This window comes from Lagopus muta, chromosome 7, assembly GCF_023343835.1.
Source record: "Lagopus muta isolate bLagMut1 chromosome 7, bLagMut1 primary, whole genome shotgun sequence".
NCBI lineage: Eukaryota > Metazoa > Chordata > Aves > Galliformes > Phasianidae > Lagopus > Lagopus muta.
This window is the reverse complement of record NC_064439.1, coordinates 37,652,788-37,672,304: the sequence shown is the minus strand read 5'-3', so window position 1 is coordinate 37,672,304 and position 19,517 is coordinate 37,652,788. Positions and strand designations below refer to the sequence as shown.

General features: G+C 38.7%; 1 long non-coding RNA gene across 2 annotated transcripts; it reads left to right on the top strand.

Moving 5' to 3' along the window:
- The first annotated feature begins 1,235 nt into the window (after nt 1-1,235).
- On the top strand, nt 1,236-15,320 carry LOC125696116 (uncharacterized). 2 transcript variants are annotated; one of them, XR_007378190.1, is made up of 4 exons: nt 1,236-1,292; nt 9,770-9,847; nt 11,797-11,901; nt 13,324-15,320. It is a non-coding gene; the product is annotated as an uncharacterized LOC125696116 (long non-coding RNA). The 2 variants fall into 2 exon arrangements; XR_007378191.1 differs by lacking the exon at nt 9,770-9,847 and having other exon boundaries at nt 1,254-1,292.
- Nucleotides 15,321-19,517: the final 4,197 nt, after the last annotated feature.

The window sequence follows — 19,517 nt, the reverse complement described above, 5'->3', positions numbered from 1 at the left end:
GATTAATTGCGTACTTTTCTTCTACCAGATCTCTGGCTGCTGATTTTACTCTTTTCAACTGAACTAGAAGTGCTGAAGACATGTACAGCATATCCAGACTCCACAAGCTGTCATATGTTATTTTGTGCACGCACCAAAAATAGTTCCAGGCACCTCCACAAGCAGGTTAGGTTTGGTAGCACTGCACATGACATAGTCAGTTCTGGAAAATATAACTTCTGTTGCTGTAGACACAGGTGAAGAATAAATGGCAAGATCTGTAAGGAGCAGAGGGGAGATTTGGGGCACATATGTGTCCTTTGGTGAGAAAAGTCGATCCGTTTTCTGTATACCCTTAATTTCCTGGGATCACAGCATACTAGTCTAAATTATTAGTGGTGCTTTTCCACAAGAATTGCTTTGGCAAGGATTTAGTTAGAATAGACATCAGGACTTAAAGATGGTTTAAAAAGTCCTTTTGAATGTTTCTCCATTTAATAACCAAAACTGAAATGTTCCCTGGAAGCATGACTGCAGCAATAAAATAGTGACGAAATTCTGGAAGAGCTGAACTCTTGCCTGATTTCCCACCAGCTTGCCTATGAGTAAGAGGAGCCTATGCAGAAAGACTATTGGAGTCTGTCATGTTCATATTTTTTCTCATGGGGCTGTCCTGCCTAAGCAACTGGGGAAATCCTTCCCTCTGTCAAGGGAAGTGCTGGAATTTTTACAGTAGATGAAACTGTAACTTCAGAGGTCTGGTCTTAATCTTGTTAGCACCTTTGGCTATAAAGAGACCATTTTATTTTTACTGCAATTCTAGACTATCCATGAGACAGGACAACTTTGACCTTCTGAGCCAAGGCCAAATCTGACTGCATCTCTTACACTAAAATGGCAAATCTTTTCCATTAAAAAGAATAAGTGTTGTGAATACTGTTCTGCTGAAAAAGGCTAATTATAAAATTGTGGCAGGCAGTATTTCTCAATAAAATATCATTGGCAGGAATGAAACTATATTCTTTTGAAAAGTCACCATGTTACAGAAAGCAATAAACAAGAGAAAAATCAATAAAATTGTCCCTGATCTGAAGCATTGTATGGCAACTGTTGAGTCAGGGCCTGAGCTACTGATTGATCACCTGAGGCAAGCCATGGAGCACAGGTGAAAGCAATTCAGCTGTGTGACCAGAAGGGGTGCAACCTGGCTGCACCTCTCCTAGACCCCATTTAAGGGCTGACTCCAGGGGGGAAGGGTCTGTTTCTGAAGATCCCTCCTTTATGGAGTATTTTCTGCAAACCTTTAGATGTAGGTGAGTATTCTTTCCCTGTTTGTTTCTTTTTTCCCATTTTCACCACGGTAACCTTTCTAGCTGTAAAACTAACTGTAAGAAGCATGTAGGAAGAATGCCTAACCTCAAAGTATTCTGCTCAGTAAGAAAAAACTAGTGGATAAGATGAAGGTTTTTTTTTTTTTTTTTTTTTTGAGGTACCAACAATTGTCCTATTAATATGTAAGGTTTATGTGTGTAAATTAGATATAAGGTGCTCATTTTCTACATTAATTCATGTAATTCAGTGGTCTTGTATTTCACTTGCCTTATAGCGTGTATGTATATATATATATAGTATATAGTAGATGCTATATGTCTTGGGGGTAAACTAAAAGGTGATTCTGGTGCCTTGTTGGAGTTGTTAGATTAGATCAAACTCCCGGGGTAAAACTATAATGTAGCTGTTTGTATGAGATGCACATCAATTCCTAAAGCTTCTCGAAAACAAGTGGCTGGAGCACATGTAGCAAGGTGATTCCTTGGTGGCATCACCTTGTGCTAAAAACACACATTTCTGTAGGGGCATTTTTTTAGACATGAGAAACTTCTCTGAATTTACTCCCACAGTAAGTGGCAATAGTGCTTAGCATGAGATGTGGCCATTTCTAATCACAAGGGCTCTGTAATATTTCCCACTAGCAGCAATCTGCTCACAGCAACAGAGCAGCTATTTGATGCTGAGGCTGCTATGGCAGGTACTTGAACATATAAATAGAATTATGCTTCATAAGTGTGACAGCATCACATGGCTGAGTGCATGGAAGTGCTGAAGTGAGAAAAATTCTTCTAACCCCTTAGTGATCAGTGTGCTGGTATTACATTCAGTGATGACCTCTGGAAGTGATAGGCCTGGTTAAACCCATGAATGAAGCACTAGTGGCAAGCTTTTGTTTAAACTATGACTGTGATAAAAATGATGAAATTAATATTTGTGATGTAGATGTGAAAGTTTACAGTGCTGTATATGCATATACCCATGACGCTTTGCCTTCAGCTTTCTGGGTCCAGTGACACTCCCACAAGTTCCTTTGAGAGGTAGGGGAAATGAACATATTGTACATAAATAGTTCCAAATTGTGAGAAGAAGCTGTTTCTGCAGATGCAGAATGTCGTTCATTAAAGGTTCAACTAGGCAACCTGAACCATTTAGCAGAAGGTCAGATTTGAAAACCTTCCTACAAGTTAATCTCTAGTTCTACTCTTACCTGGGTTATTTGAAATTTCATTGACCACTGGAATTGATGTGGGCTTTTCACTGCCTCCTGCTTTATGGTTCTGTTTCTATTTTGCATAGGAACATAGAATTGGAAGGGATCTTGTGAGTACTGTATGTTGTCCTTCTAATTACAAGAAATCCATTTGAGTTTCTCACTATGTGATAAGGAGTGGAGGACCCGGGCAAGAGCTGATCAATTACAAATGGTTTTCTTGTGGGTTGTTGTCCTTCCCCGCCAGAATGCTGTATTTTTACTGTAATGTTTGTGAAGAAGAATACTGGCAGATTTTCTTTAACAGATACAGGAAAAAAAAGTCTGTGAAATAAAAAAAAAAAAAAAAAAAAACCATGAACACCAAAAAAAGAACCAAAATTGAGTTTGTTGTCTGACATTTGAAGAAAATCTATGACATAACTAAAAATTTTATTGTATACTTTTAGTCACAACTTGTGAGAACTGATACTCATAGCAGAGCTGTGGCACAATGGTGAGTCTACCTGTGATTGACTGGAGATGTAGATCACTGTGTGTGAGGCTGTGAATGAATTTGTCTGCCCTGCAGAGTAATGTAGGACCTGTTGTACTCTTGTGCTGATTTCTTTCTGACAGCATGTTTGTTAGTGCTGCCCTGATGAAATTTGACTCTCCACTCCTTCCATAGAGCCCCACCATTCTTCAGGCCCTGCACCTCCGTCAGCTCTCCCTCGTGCTTCAAAATATCCGGAGCTCCTGCCCCACTCTCTGTACCCTCACTTCTTGATTTCTCTTGCCTCCCCCGAATCAAGATAACCTTAGTTTTAGTTACTAACCTTAGTTAGTAACATAAATCAGTTTATGCCTCTTCAAATGGAGGATGCTTTACCTGTTATGGTAACAGTTGTGTCATGAGTGTTGTGTCATTTCTCATAGATGGATCTGGTCAAGAGGAATATTTTGCCAGAAGCTAAGAATAATTTTGTGTAATTTATTGGCAAGTACTATGAGTTTGAGACTTGCTCTATGGCAATGGGAAAAAATGTGAATGGAAATTTTTGTCAGCAGGTTGTAGTTTTCTTCTGTTCAAGAAATTACTCAAATGTCAGAAATACTTAGGTAATTTCTTTCTTTTTTTTTTTTTTTTTGGCTTTCTATTTTGCTTTTCCTTGTCTTCCTCACTGACCACAGTAGAGTATGACTCTATGCTATGACAAAGACTGCAATTAGTAATTTTATATGCAAGAAGAAACATCTCAAAAGAACAGTGGGGTAACTTATTTTCCATCACATACATGGGCATGTATATTACAATGACATACTTCAAGATGAACCAGACATTTCCTGGTAAAAATGACCGATTCCACCTTCCTGCAATTCAGTATCATATTCTGTAGGTGTTCTGAACAGATTATGCCAATGAAACTCTGGAGGTAAGAGTTATTTTTTGTCTCCCTTGCACAGTCTATCTCATTTCAGAGATACAACAACAAGAATACTTTCTCTTGAAATCCTAATAAATGCACCATTTTTAGATATAGTTTGATTTCATGCTGTCTTGAAAGAGTGATTGACTTCGATTTCTGAAACCCTGCACACAGCATAAATAGTGCAAAGCTACCTTTCCCATTTGTACAGTATTATTATTGGAAACTTGCAAAGTTTTATTTCTATTTAATCTTCTGCTTCATGCCTCCACTGATACTGAAATCATTATCAAGTGTCATTTTGATGTGTTACCTCATGCAGTGAATTACTGAAGTCAAGAGCAACAAACAGAATGAAGACCAGTCTGCTTGCAGACCTGTATAGCTTCACTGATGTCTTATCTATGTTCAACTTCAACGTAGAATAGACATCTACTTAGTTGGTTAGCAGACTACAGATTTAAATTCTCTGCCTGTTCCAGTGTCAACTATAGTCAGTGAAAGTCTGCACTAACTTCAAGAGGCTTTAGATCAGGTCCTACTTCTTGAATATGGAATAGAAGTGGATTTATTATTATCTTTTACTTTTATGGATAAATGATATGAGATGAATATAAGTTGGTAAAATGGGTAACGATCTAGATGACAACTGCATCACTGGATTGGAACATTCTGGCTGGAACAGGCATATGTACTTGTCAGGAGAGACAGAGGGATAATTGTCTCTTTTATCCTTATTTTGTGATTGTTTTTCCTCTTGTAATTTGATTTTGAAACTTTAGACATCTCACATAAATTGGTTTGAATTTATATCCACTAAGAATCTGTCCAATTTATGCTAAGAAGTAAAATAGAGTTTATTCCCTGATTCACAGTGCAAAGTGTGGCTGTGGGTTGTACCAATTCCCCATGACTGCAAGCTTCTTACTTTACCACTTACAAACACCTGGAACATTACATCAGTGGCTTACTTGAATTTTCACCCTTGTTGATCATCTTGGCACCTATGAAAGCTGAGTGTGACTCTTGCCTTTTCAGAAAACACTCATGGCATTAAGTGAAAAGAAAATGACTGTAAAGGATTTATCTGCAGTATTATTTCCTATTACACATTTTGCTATTGCTTTGAATTTTCTTCTTCCAGGTCTTAACTAACCTTCCGAGTCCATAATCATAACCTGAAAAGCAGGACTGGACATGCAGATTAACACAACTGTCCTGACCAAAAATCACATAATTGCTCATGCTTGCTGAATGAGAGATCATACAAATGCTCTATAATCTCATAGTACCCCTTCATAAATTGTTCAGCAAGTTGATTACCTGATGTAATTATTGGGAGTATAATTTCCTCTGCTGTTATGTTATGTATCTGTCTCTCACAAGCTTCAGTTGAAGACCCACAGTTCTTGTAGCAGGAAATGCAGCTCACAGTTACTTCCTCTTCAACATCTCGATGCCAATCATGATTTTTAATGATCATTATCACACCAAAAATATTTTTTCAAGCTGAGAAATCACAGCTTGCTCAATTGCTCTTTGTACAGATGTTTTCCATTTCAGTTTATCCTCTGTGCCTTTCTTGGAATATTTTCTATTTCTAATGTATTTCAGATACAGAATTAAAACTGCATAGCTTTTGTGATGTGGGCAAACTGTGGATTCACATAGTGGTATAATTATCTTGTCTATTCTGCTGTGCATTTTCCTACTAATTCCTAACATTTTATTCACATTTTTTGTTCTTTTTGACTGCTACTGAACAATAAGCTGATGAACTCATTGAATGATTTTATTTCTAGTATTAATGCTGAGCTCAGAGCCAATCATTAAAGATGTGGCATTAGGACTACTTTAGTGCTTATCACTTCACATTTATCTGTACTGACAGCTATCTGCCACTGTGACCTACCTAGGCATTCAGTTTTGTAAACTGTGCAGTTCTTCACAGTCAGCTCATTTACAAACACACTAACAAGAACCATTTCCCACATGCATGGCTGTGGATGTCCACTGGCTACTGACCTCCATTGTATGAACTGGCTGCTCGTTGCCAAGAGTTTTGAAAGGCTAATGGAATTTATATGTCCCTGAGAAACAGAGGATAACAGAAAAAAAAAATCTGTGGGGTTTTGCCAAGACCTTTCTTTCCTTAAAGCTGGTGCTACTCATGACTGAAGACTACCAATACTTACTGTCTTCTGCTCATTTTGTGAGTTTTAGTTCTTCTTCTTTAACTGCATATTGATGAAATGTTTTGTATGTACTTGTTTTCCTGGTGAACATTGCATGGCTCTCCATGACTATATTCCTTATTTTATCCCAACTATATATGCTGTTTGCAGAGTATAGAGATGCATTATCTGTTCCTACAGAGGAGGAAGTCCTCAACATAGATCTGGAACAGCTTGAAGAATTTAAATATTTTGGCATATGTTGCTAAGACCTAAGTCATGCTAGAGTGCATCTATGTGATAGCCTAGACAGGCAGTGTGATACAAGTGCTATTCTAAAGATTATGAGAACTCTTACTGCTTTCTTCTGGGATATTTGTAGGATGACTTCCGTAGTAATCAAATGTTCCTTCAGCAATTCAGAATCACTTAATGTTCCTTTAAAAGTATATGAAATGTTAGAAAAGTTCTGGAAAAAGCTCAGCCTGTTCCTGTTTCACTAAGATTCTTTCAGTTTAAGTGGATTACCATAAAGCAGTATTGACAATTGCTCAGGCAATTGCAGAGGGTACAACTCTCCATCAGCTGAGCAGAGGTAATTAGGTTGAAAACCTGGCTGCATTAGTTTAATTCAATACAGTACCAAAGATGTACAATCAGTGATACGGCATATCATCTCAGCACTATGTCAAATAAATACCTGTTTTCGGCAAAAAAAATGTGCAAGTTGTGCTGGAGGTATGACTAATGGGAATGGTTTTTGGAGTGTGTGTTTGCACTGCAAGGAGTGATGACAGTTGGTTTCATCTGGAGTAATTACAGCTCAGTGACCACTAGTTGGGTAATTACTCAGAGGAAATTCTCGGAGGGTAAGGAAGCAGATCTCAGTTTTGTGCTGAAAACTTATCTAATATGATTTCCTTACATATGGAAGGAAAAACATCCTCTCCCAACAGGAAGGCAATGAAAACAGAGTAACAGAAAGATGTATTTATTCAGGACCCAAAGAAAGTTGTATTTCCTACGTGATATATATATATATATATTTTCTGAATGTTATAATGTCAGTTTTGGTCAACACAATGCCATGAACTTCTTGAACAGGTTAAAGAGAGCAGGAAGGTGGTTTTGAGAAAGTACTCTGTCATATGCATTACTAATGCACCATGTCTCAGAAGGAGCAAAGTACTATGTAACTCAAAAACTATGCATACAGTGAATGCAATTTATGATACATACTTCATGAAATACTGTGAAAATGTTGTTTCTTGAAATTACGTTAGAATGGTTCCGATCTCCAGGAAGGGCTTTCTAATCAGAATGAATGTGTTAATTCAAGAATGTGCCTAGACTATGAATTCAGGACATTCTCTGGAAGGGCAAGGAGGTATTTTACATTTGATACTTAAGAGTACAGTTCCAGAAGGCAATTGAATAGGGACAGGATGTTATGTACTGGAGCTCTATGTGGTAAAGTGTTCCCTGTTCTCAAAGCATTCCTGCTATTGGAGTAAGGAGCCAAGGAAAGGGGAATCTTTACAGAAGAAGAGAAAGTCAGAATCAAGAGATGTTGCCAAGGCTCTTCTATTAGATTAGAAGACTATCTTCTGTTTTGTTCTTCTGTTATAGGGATAACCTGAAGCCTTGAAGTCTGTCAAACCTTTGCAGAGCTACTTGTCAATAAAGCCTTGTTGGGACTATAGAATTCTACCTGTAAAAAATCTGGTCTTTAAATGAATACTATCCACTATCTTATAAAACATATATTCCTTTCTTTGTGTATTCCCAAGCCTGCCTTTAAATTCATAAATGTGGCACAGCACGAGAACTGCTTTGTCTCCTTATAACCTAGATGAGAACAGTTTGCAAGGAAAAAAGAAAGCCATCTTTCAGTGAGATCCATCAGTAACTACGTAAAAATAGAACACTTGACACAAAGAGACATTAGTGTGTTTTACTGTGGAAATTTTAGTACCGTGTATGTGTAGTGGAACTGTGAAACACCAGCTTTTCTGACAGAACTTGGAAGTTTCCAAGAAGGAATCAGCATGCACTCACTGCAAATTCTGCTGCAGGCTTGGTGGGGGACTCAAGGCCTTCTGAATTAAACTTGTTTTTGAAGAAACTTTATTTCGTAACATTTTACATCTCTGTATTGTCATTTTCAGAACAGTTAAATCTACCTTGAGGAATTACTGTTTGAATTAGTCTATGTAGTCAAGCTTCCAGTAAATAAAGAACACTTTATCTCAGATCTTTATTATAAGTAAACAATATCTGTATAGAATACAGTATCTAATGTCTAGATCAGCACAGAGTGAGCAGATCAGGTCTGAGCCTAAACACCATAGCATATTGCATTGGCTGAGCTACCTCTTTACAGTGATAGTAATTTTAGCAGTGATGGCAATAGTAATTCCTTTAGTAAATCACAATATGCTCCCTAAACAGAAAGAGCTTTGCAATTTCCTGAGTGAATGGAAAAATAATTTTGTAGGATCAGTAAAGATAGAGATAATTATTATAGGATTTATTGTAGTTTATGTGAAGAACTTCAGTTGCTCACGGTAGCCTGTCAGAAGTACGATACCATGCAAGTGGAGGCCATAAGTGTAGCATAGTTTAAAAGGTTAACTTTTTGTTGCTGAGTAAAATAAGAGCTCATAAAGTGGTGATTTCAGAAGCAGCAAAGATCCCAATGCTGCAATGCCACGTCACTTCAAGACAACAATGTGAATGTTTTCTAAGAGTCACTCAGAACTAAGTTGTTACTAGTAAGTGGAAACAACTTCCTTCTCCACCCCCCAGATTAAAAAGGCTGTTGATATTCCAACACTGAGAGGCAGTAAAATACTTCAGTTGGTGTTTCCAGCTCTACAGATAAATAGGCATTCCCTACTTGCTTACTTTCAAGACAGCATGAAACTGTATTGGGAGTGTTGGAAGCAGCCAGCCTTCCTGCAACCCTTTACCCTTTAGGGTACCCTTTAGGATTGAATCCCAAGGGGCTCTCTGTACCAGTGTCCTGAACAGTTCAAAGTCTGCCCTCCAGAAGTCCAGGCAGTTTTGCTGTCCCCCCTGACACCCCCTCTTCCTGACTTCACCAAGAATCAAGAACTCTTCCATTTTGTGGTCACTCTGTTCAAGACAGCTCCCAACCTCCACATCTCCCACTAGTCCATATCCACATATTATTTTGATATGAGAAATCCAATTAATCTTCTTGTCTATGCATTGCATAATACAGAAAGGGCAGAAACTTTTGACTCATGATAGAGTGTTGAATGTGTGCAAAGAAAATTTAAATTTCAATTCTTTTTCTACTTTTTCTGAATGCTTTTTTGAATTACAATGTAGTTTTCATTTTCTCAGCCTTAAAAGCATGAAAATGTTGAGGAACATCTTGGCAAGGTGGTTATCTCTAAACCCTGCAAATGAATGAGTCTGAAAATGTTAATCTTGTATTTGAAGCTTTTCAGTATTTTATGCTGCAGTTATTTGCAGTCTTTGCTTAAGATAGGGATAATGAAAAGACATCTTCAACAAATGAATACTTTATTCTCTTACTCTCCTTTTACGATAACTTCTACAATATATTAAAATTAAATAATGAAAGCTTGCAATGCTTATGTTGATGAAATTCAGCAACTTTTTCCTTAAAATAGTGTTCAGAAAGTACAAAGAATTTCTGAAGGACCAGAGCTTAACAAAAATCTGGATGCTTACTGCGTACAGAACAATATGTGAGTAACTCCATCCTTTGTATGCATACCTGTATTTTGGAATAGACTAAGATTTTGTGTTCCGGTCATAGTTCTCTCATTAATTTTTATTTATCTATCAATTTTTTTTTTTTCAATTAAAGCATCAAATATAGCACTTCAGGAAAAAAAAAAAAACAAATGAAACATTTTCCTTCTGTGAACAAACTTGGACACCTTACAGAGAAGTACTGAATGTTGATTCTCTTGAGGCGATGCTTCAGTAGAAAAGTACTATCAGCTGTATATGTAAAGATTTCAATGAATTGATTTAAAAAGAAGAGGGTCGAAATTGGAAGTACAATTTCAAATTACAATTTTATTTTTACAACAATGAAATTGTTGAGATTAGGATTGATAGAAGTATGCAGTTGAAGAAAACTACATGACATGCAATAAAAACACTTTTTTTTGGTAAATTTCTTTTTTTTGCCCTTTATTTTTCAGATGTTTGTCTTTAAGACTAGAGTTAACTTTATGTCTCTGAACTAGCATTTAAATCTAAGAACTTGCAATTCAGGAAGTCAGTGTAATATCATTGACAGAGCCCAAATAGCAGGTAAGAAGGGCTCCAATGCTAAATGCTACACAGGATGACTTTGTGCTGCCATTGTTTATACACTTTTTCTTTCAATTTTATAATCAGGAATGAAACCTATTGTCTTTTTAGAAAAACACTTGTATTGCTTTTGCGTTTAAGTGAAACATCCTTCTCTGATGTTAAAAACCAACCATGGTAGAGCTGATAAATTCAAGCACTTTGTGTAGACAATTGTGTGTTTTAAAATTACAGATTTATGATTTTCTTTAAAGGTGCTCCCTCTGATTTCTACATACTTGCTCTCAGTTTTCTGCCCCCTCCATCTTCCAGACGTCACTGTGGGTAGTGATTTGCTCCACAAAAAGGATTGATGAAATGAAGGTGGCTAAAATCTCCAAAATAATTCCCTGGAGAAAGGACAGTCTTTAGAGCCAGACCTGCCTGCAGCTCAGGCTGAGGGCTGTTTTTAGAGAGAAGTTTCAGTAGATGTAAAGTGGTGTCTCTGGATCTCTAGTGATGGAGTAAGCAACCAGGATTGGCCTGGCCTTGCAGACTGCTTCGCTACTGGGCTTTGACAAGCAGAAGAGTATTGCTCAGAAGCTGTATCTGTCTGATGGCCTTAAAGGGAAATCTAAAAGGATCATGGATGTAGATCCAGGGAAAGCCTGATTATTCTCATTAGTCAACTGACAAAATACTTCATATGACTAATGTGAAATATTACAATTTATAGAACATGATTTTTGAGTAAACCATCACAGTGAACATGTCACTCAGTGTAAATACTGTAGGATGTAACTGTCTTTTAAATTTTTTAAAAAAGGGTCATGCACCAGCAGTAGTTTGGACATGCTTGATAGTGTCTGAAATTAAGAATACACTTACGTTATCAAGTATAGACATGTTTCAATTTAAACTCATAGAGAAATACATTACCAATACATTGTTCCAGGTAGCAGCGCACAGTGAGATGTCAGCGAAGCTCCAATAAGCAGTCAGAGGGGTGGTTAGCTAGGGAACAACCTACTGATCTTGTTTGCTACAAACATGCTCAATTGTACATGTGAAAAATGGGTAGGGATGGTCTAACTTGTTTCACTCGAAGAAGCAGCATCCTTTGTAGCATTGTATAAAGTTTGAGCATACACTTGTTGCTAGATAAGGAATCCTTGATAAAGAAGCTCCTTAGTTACAGTGTACTCACACCCAGGGCAGAAAATACTAGGAGTGAGTCATCTATCTAATCAAGAAAGCAAGGGCAGGGAAAGAACCATGAAGCTTAAGAGCAGGAAATTCAAACTAAAATGAAGGCACACATTGTTCTGGTATGAGTGATTGAAACAAGCTATCAGGAGAAGTGATGGATTCTCCATCTTTCAATGTCTTCCAGAGTGGGCATGTTCTGAAGATTTTGTTTTGCCAGTTGCAAGTTACTCAAAAGACGGTTTGAAGGGCAGTAACTGATAAGCTGAAGATCCTGCTGCACTTCTTAAGGGTGAGACACAAAATAGAGATATGCGATAACTTTTTTTTTTTTTGTGCAAAATGAGAGGAAAGAGGAACAATATGGACAACAGCATAAACTGAAGCCTGAGAGGAGTAAAGATCCTATACAGCTATACGTGAAACAAATTAGCTATGGAATGTAAATAAATACCTCATAGACCAATAGACCATAATTAGAAGGTGCTAGAAGGATGTATGAGTTTCTCTATGCTTTACACACAAGATCCTCTACTAGCTTAAGTGTATAATTATTCTGATGCAACATGCATAAAACAGAATAAATCCACAGAGCTGCTGCATGAAGACAGCTGGAGTACTATTTAATGACAAGGAACCCCTTCCAAATGGGAGGCTGGGGATATGAGACAAGTATTATAAACTGTGATGTAAAATGTCTCAGTGTCATTTGTACAACTAGAGCACAAGGCATATGTAACAGGTGCCTACTTGTGTACACCTGCTTTCCCAGACAATTCACAAGGTTTTAAGGTGTAATTCTCTGACAGGCATGCTATATTTTTACCTGCTGTATAGGGATTTTGGCAGAGCTTCTGACATGGGATGGTTTTCAGCCTTCACAGGTAGGCAGCGAGAGTGGAATATCTGGTTGTCTCCTTGAAAATGGAAAACACGATCACCACATAGATGCAGCTCTAGGACTTTTTTTTTTTTTTTTTGCCAAGGAAATATAGAATCATAGAATTGTTTGGGTTGGAAAGGATACTTTAAGGTTATCTAGCAGTCAACAGGGATGCCTACTGCTAGGCCAGGTTGCTCAGAGCCCCATCCAGACTCACTTTGAGTGTCTCCAGGCACAGGGCATCCACCACATCTCTGAGCAACCAATGCCAGTGCCTCATGCTGTGAAGAATTCCTTCCTCATGTCCAACCTAAATCTTCCCTCTTTTAGTTTGAAACTATTTCCTTTTGTCCTGCCACAGCAGATCCTGCTAAAGAGTCTGTCTCCTTACTCATACCGTCCTCTGCATACTGAAAGGCCACTCTCAGGTCTTCTCCAAGCCTTCTCTTCTCCAGACTGAACAGCCCCAGCTCTCTCAGCTTGTCCTCAAAGGGGAAGTTCTCTATCCCTTGGATCATTTTTGTGGCCCTCCACTAGATGCCCTCTAACAGGTCAATGACTCGTATCAAGTATTCCACATCTGGAGATACTACTCCAGAAAGGCACTACGAGATAAATAGAAGAGAGGGAGCAAGACTTCAGTGACTGAATCATAAAGCTCCAAAGTCTGTGCAAGGGCAGTAATCCAAAAGTAATATTCGTTTCTAATTTTGGTCTTTTTCTTTTTAATAGAATCTTTCTAATTTGCTATTTTGCTTGTACTGGTAAAATCTTGTGGTCTTTATTTTATTTTATTGCTGAACAGGAGTCATTATTATTATTATCTTGCAGGGGATCAGATCTTTGTCATTTCCTTGGCATGACCATTACAGTGAAGCAATCAGTGGAAGACCACAGGCTACTCCAAGCTGTTACAGATTCATAATTATATAAAACCGTATTGATTCTCCATGCTTTTTTTTTTCCCAACACCTGAGCTGTATAGTCAGCATAGTCAGCCTAGAACATAATTGTTTAGCACTGAGTTTAAATTGAAAGTACTGTAGCTTGTTTTCAATAACGTTTGCCCCAAAGAAAAATTAATAGCAGGAAATATTCACTCAAATATCCCAGAATTTGAGTTCTGTGTCTGAAAATTCGTGTTTCAGTCTTGAAAATTTATTTTGTGTCCCTTAGTAGATGGGCACTTTTTTGCAAGATACTTTTAAAATAGAAGTTAGAGATTTTTTTTTCCCCTTCTAGATATTCAGTAAGCAGGACTTCCTTCTAAAGCATTTTATCCTATTCTTTCTCCAAGCATGCCCTGTGAGCTATCTGTGCAACCACGCTGTCATACAAAGGGAAGATAAGGTGATAGTGTTCTGAAACGTTCATAATAAAAGCAAAAGCCCCTAATTCCCTGAGATTGGAGTTGGGAACTCTTTGCCTCTGTGAAATGTTAAAAGTTCAAACCTTTGACCAGCTCATTTTCTTGAAACTTATTCTCTTTCTGGTAAGCCTAGGCAGGCAGAGGCCTCAAAATCCTATCTTATGAGTTTGGGTTGTATTCAAAATATGACCAAATTTTGAGTAAACTCCCAGGGAAAGCCTCACAGTCAATCTCCTTAAGACTTGGTTAGCTGGGGCCATCTCAGGAAGAAGAAATTAGCATTTGTTGGGCATTTTCCCCTAATTTACAGCTCTCTGGCTTTAAGGTGGTTATTGAAGGCCTACTCAGAAATGAGTCTGCCTCTCTGTTTTCATCGTTGTAATTCATGGGATGTGGTTCACTGGCAATGTATGTTCTATCGCATCTTGAATTAGGGAAGTTCTTAGTGGACCGCTCTTTGAATGTTGTCTGTGGATTCATATGAGTACATCCTTCCCTGAGGATGTACATAATCTTCTCCATTCCCATCAAGGAGAATGTGATTGCAGCAGAGTGCTGTGTGACAGATGTGGGTATTACAGACTGTCAGTGCTTTCTGAATGACTCAGGCATTAGTTTTCCCTCCTACCAAATACTAACAGAATATTCTGTGTGTCTCTGTGTTGTAAATTATCATCTTGTACCAATTTCCATTCATCCCTACAACGTGTTTTATCCAGGCACCAATAATTGTGTGTTACAATGTATACAATTCTTCCTTCATTTCTTTGTCTGCTCATTTACTCCAGTCTTCCTTTCCCTGCTATTGTTGCAACTGCGTGCTTCTATTGGTTTTCAAATGGAAGTCCAGATTGCATTTATCAAGTATGCCATCCAATCTTTCATTTACTGCCTTTTAATGCATTTCTGCATTCTGCATTTTTTTCCTATTAACTGCCTTGAACCTCTGTGCCTTTTTATTGTATGTTAATGTAACAGTTCAAATCACACAGCTCATGGCTCACTTCTTCTCGTAGTCCATTCTTTTATTATTACAAATATGTAGCAAAATTGGAGAAGCACTCTGGCTTGCAGTACATTTTACACTTATATGAACATACAGTCTGAAGGCTTTTTATTCCTAGAGGTTCCACTTTCTTGTAATTCATTTTGTGCTAAGTAAAATGAAAGGCTATCCATTTTACCTCTGACTTGGAAACCAACAAACAGAAGGGAGCTGAAAAATGAAAGCAAATCTCCGTAGAAGTTTAAATGGCTTTTTAATGGAAGAGAACAGTAAAAACAAATAGCTTTTTACATCCAAATGCAAGTGGAACAAGAGGAACCTAATGTGCATGTATCTTTTATACATTTAAAGTTACTCTGTTAAATATAAGTCCTGCTTTCTCCCCATCTTGTTGAGCAAGTTTGTGCCGATATAGCAGAGAAATGATTCATGATTATTCTTGTGTATAAAGGCAACTCTCCTATTGCTTTCAAAATCTCGTTTTGTGGGCTTACTCAGAGGCAGAGGAGCAAGATGCACAGTCTGGGAAGTGACACCCTCAACTTCTGCAGCGCACCTGCCCAAGTCCCATTCAGCGTGTAACACAGCCTTGTGAATACTAAGCTCAGCTCGACCTCTAACTTCTTAAATATTGCAGTATCCAGCTTTTAATTTCAGTCAACCAAATCTGACAGCAGTAGCTGAACACTGGATTCTGTCTTCCTTATGCTGCAGAAGGGCTGTGGAACTACTTTGCAAGTCCTGCTCAGTCCAAAGTACAGACTGAATCTTAGTGTGTTTGTATCCAAGTTTCTTGCAATATGTGTGTACGCTGGCAGCAAATGCAAATCTACCAAGTGAATTCCCTAATCCAGTTTAGCCCCACTGCTTACAGGGTCACTCTTTAGGGACAGTGTTATCACAAGGAGAAACAGGCCACTTGCCACAGATCCTGGCATCCCAACCATAGCACAGTTCATCCCTCAGGACATTCTGTATCCATCCAGCCATGGCCCTAAAGGAAATGTGGGGCAAGCCTCTTTCTAATTTCTAGTTTTTATTGTGGGTATGTTCATAGGCAAGGTAAAATGTATGGACTCCATCTCAAATTAAGACACACTTCAGACTCTCAGTATTGATCTTAGTCTAATACCATGCAGTTCCCCATATCTGAAGATTACCTAAAATAAGCAAAAGAACTCTTCTTTCACTGTGGGGCAGAGGACAGGGAACATGTTTCTTTGTGAAGAGGAAAAAAAGGGATGTGGCTCCTGGCTCCAGTTAGGTAATACAAGAACTGAGCATAAGGGTTACTACTACATGCTTTGAGAACAAAGCAGTGGGTAAGATTTGTTTGCAGATACAAGGGCTGCTCTGAAAGTAATGCCTCCTATTTTATTATGGTGGCCCACAGTGTCAGAGGCAGATGTTGGTGGTATGGCAGTGGAGGTTGAAACTTTCCACCAATATTCAATTACATTTCATTGCCGTGCAACAGATGGCAGCAGTGATGCAATCAGACAAAATCAGACAAAATCTTACACAGAAGTGTGGATGAAGCAAAGGTGTGTCACTGAATTACTCCATGCAGGAGAAATGACATCCATTAACATTCACTGATGTTTGCTGAATGTTTATGGAGACCAAACAGTGGATGTGAGCACAGTGAGGCTTTGAGTGGTGCAATAGTAGTGACAGTGACTTGAAAGACAACCCACATTCTGGATGGCAATGCAGACTTTTATGAATGTGGCATGCAGGCTCTTGCTTATTACTGGCAAAAATGAATATGTATTAGTGGTAACTAAGTTTAAAAACAGCATCTTGTAGCTGAGAATTTTCTCTATCAAATAGTGTTTATGTGCTCTTTGTATCTGCTGTATTTTCCAAGGAAATAAATAGGAGGCATTACTTTCAGATCAACCCATGTATATTGAAAAATTGTGAACAGTCTTGAGTGGAAAAGAAAATAAACCATTTGTGGCAAATGACACTGTGGAAGAAAACTCAATGCAACTGCCTATGTGAGGTGCCAACCAAACCAAGAAATAGACAGGAAGGACAATCTGAAAAGAATAAGATGAACAATTTTATTTCTCAGTGGTTGCTGTTTCTGTTTCTGCTGCATAAGTGACTGTTTAACTCAGCAGTCTGATAGAATGAAATTCATTTCAGATGAGAGCATTTTTCCATATTCTGAGTTTGTATTTACATTTGTTAAGGTTAATAGACCTGACAACTTTTTCGTGTTCTCACTATGGAGCAGTCACTGACAAACTGGAGGAGAGTCAGTAAAGTGAGCCAAGCCAAGCAGAAGGGTGACAACTGCTCCTTAGCAGCCTCCCATGACATGAAGCAGAAGGGTAGCCACCCCAAGGATGTATCACTATGCAGGATCCTCTTGCATCCCTTCAGGGAAACTTGCATCTTCTGCTCGCTTTTCTTCTATGAATTACCTGTATACCAGTGCACTCAGAAAGGGGAATAAATAGGAACAACCACAGATTTGTGTGTGGTCGTAGGGCCATGGTCTCGTTGCAATCACAGAGGCATAGTGGGACAGCTCATATGACTGAAATGAATGGCTGTGTACTTTCCAGGAAAGACAAGTTAGCAAGGCAAGGTTGTGGAGTTGCTGTTTATGTGTGAGAACAACTGGAATGTATTAACCTCTGCCTAGGAATGAATAATGAATGATTGGATTCAATGAATGAGTGGATGAATGAGACATTTAATACTGTCTCTCATAATATCTTTGCAGGTAAGCCTGGGAAGTATGGGCTAGATGAGTGGACAGCAAGGTGGATTAAGAATTAGCTGACTGACAGAATACAGTGTTGTAATCGGTGACGCAGTGCCTAGTTGGAAGCCTGTAGCTAGCAGTGTTCCCCAGGGACAGTACTGAATCTAGTTTTGTTCAACATCTTCATCAGTAACTTGGATGAGGGGATAGAATGCACCATCAGCAAATTTGTTGATGGTACAGAGCTGGGAGGAATGGTTGACGCACCAGAAGGCTGTGCTGCTATTCAGTGAGACATGGACAGGCCAGAGAGTTGGGCAAAAAGCAATCTGATGGGTTCAGCAAGAGCAAGTGTAGATCCCTACACCTAGAAGGAAATAACTACATGCCTCAGTATTGCTTACGGCTTGATCTGCTGGAAAAGAACTCTGTCAAGGATGACCTGGGTGTCCTGGTGGACAACAGGTTGGCCATGAGGCAGCAGTGTGCTCATGTGACCAAGAAGGCCAATGGCATCCTGGGATGCATTAAAAAGAGTGGCCAGCGGGTTGAGAGAGGTTCTCTTCCCCTTCAACTCTGCCTCAAGGCCACATCTGGCATAGAATATCCAGTTCTGGGCTTCCTCAGTTCAAGGAAGACAGAATTTCTAAAGAGAGTCCAGTGGAGGGCCACAGAGATGATGAGGGCCTGGAGCTTCTCTTTTAATGAGGAAAGGCTGAGTGACCTTGGGCTGTTCAGCCTGGAGAAGAGAAGGATGAGAGGGGATCATACCAATAATCTTAAATATTTAAAGGGCAAGAGTCAAGTGGATGGGGCCAAACTTTTCAGCAGTGCCCAGTGACAGAACAAGGGGCAGTAGGCACAGTGGAATATATAAAGTTCCATACGTACATGAAAAAAAAAAACCTTCTTGTGAGGGTGACAAAGCACTGGAACAGGCTGCCCAGTGATGTTATGAAGTCTCTTTGGAGACACTGAAATCCCTACTAAGCAATTTCCTTGTAACCTACTGTAGGTAGGTATCTTCTTTAGCATGGGGTTGGACTTGCTGATATCCAAAGGTTCTTTCCAATCTCTATGATTTTGTAATGGAAACAGCATTCTACAGAGAAAGGAAAATCACAGAGCTCTTACACATTCCTTCCTAGTTGCAGTCCTTAGTCCCTGTTGGTGTAAATCAGCGCAGCGCTCCTGACCTCACCACAGCAAAGCTAATTTGTGCCATCTACAGTTCTCACTGTTTATTTTTGTTGTCTGTCATTCCCATGTTATACAGAAGTGCTGTTGGAGCCTCAGTCACCCCTGAATCTACTTTGTTATTTTGGAGTCTCTGTCAGCACTTTTCTTTTAAAGTGTTGCTGGTTTTATATCTCCTATGCTTGTACTGCAGATTCCCATCTTTAAGTACTTTACCTTCAAAACTCCATCTGCAAAAATCTATTTTGATAGTGTGTTGCTGAGGAGAGGTCAAGCAACAGATATCTTTGGCTACTTCTAAGGTTGCCTTTAGAAAATAAAAGAATACATTAACCCAGTAAATGTATCCAGGAGAGGATTAAATTTAATTTTAAGGGTAATATAGATTCTGGGGTAATATGACTGTGTTCTTCTCATTGGCATCAGGGCTCTTAAGATATGTGAGTCTGGGACACTTTTCTTTCTTGCCCTTTCTAGACTCCACAGAAGAGCACAGAGACAGACTTTAAAGAGGGAAGCAGGCAAATATGTCCTAGGAAGTAAGCTCACCTGAGCTGAACTGCAGTAACGGGCCAAATGACTGCTCCTTACCAAAGATAGATGTGAACAAAAATGCATTAGCTAAGTTGAGGGATTTAGGGTAAAATATTTCATTTCCATCTTGAATAATATAAATAAGGTGGGTAGTTACTGTGCCTAAGCTGCCCCTGTGTGAGCAAAATCTAATGATA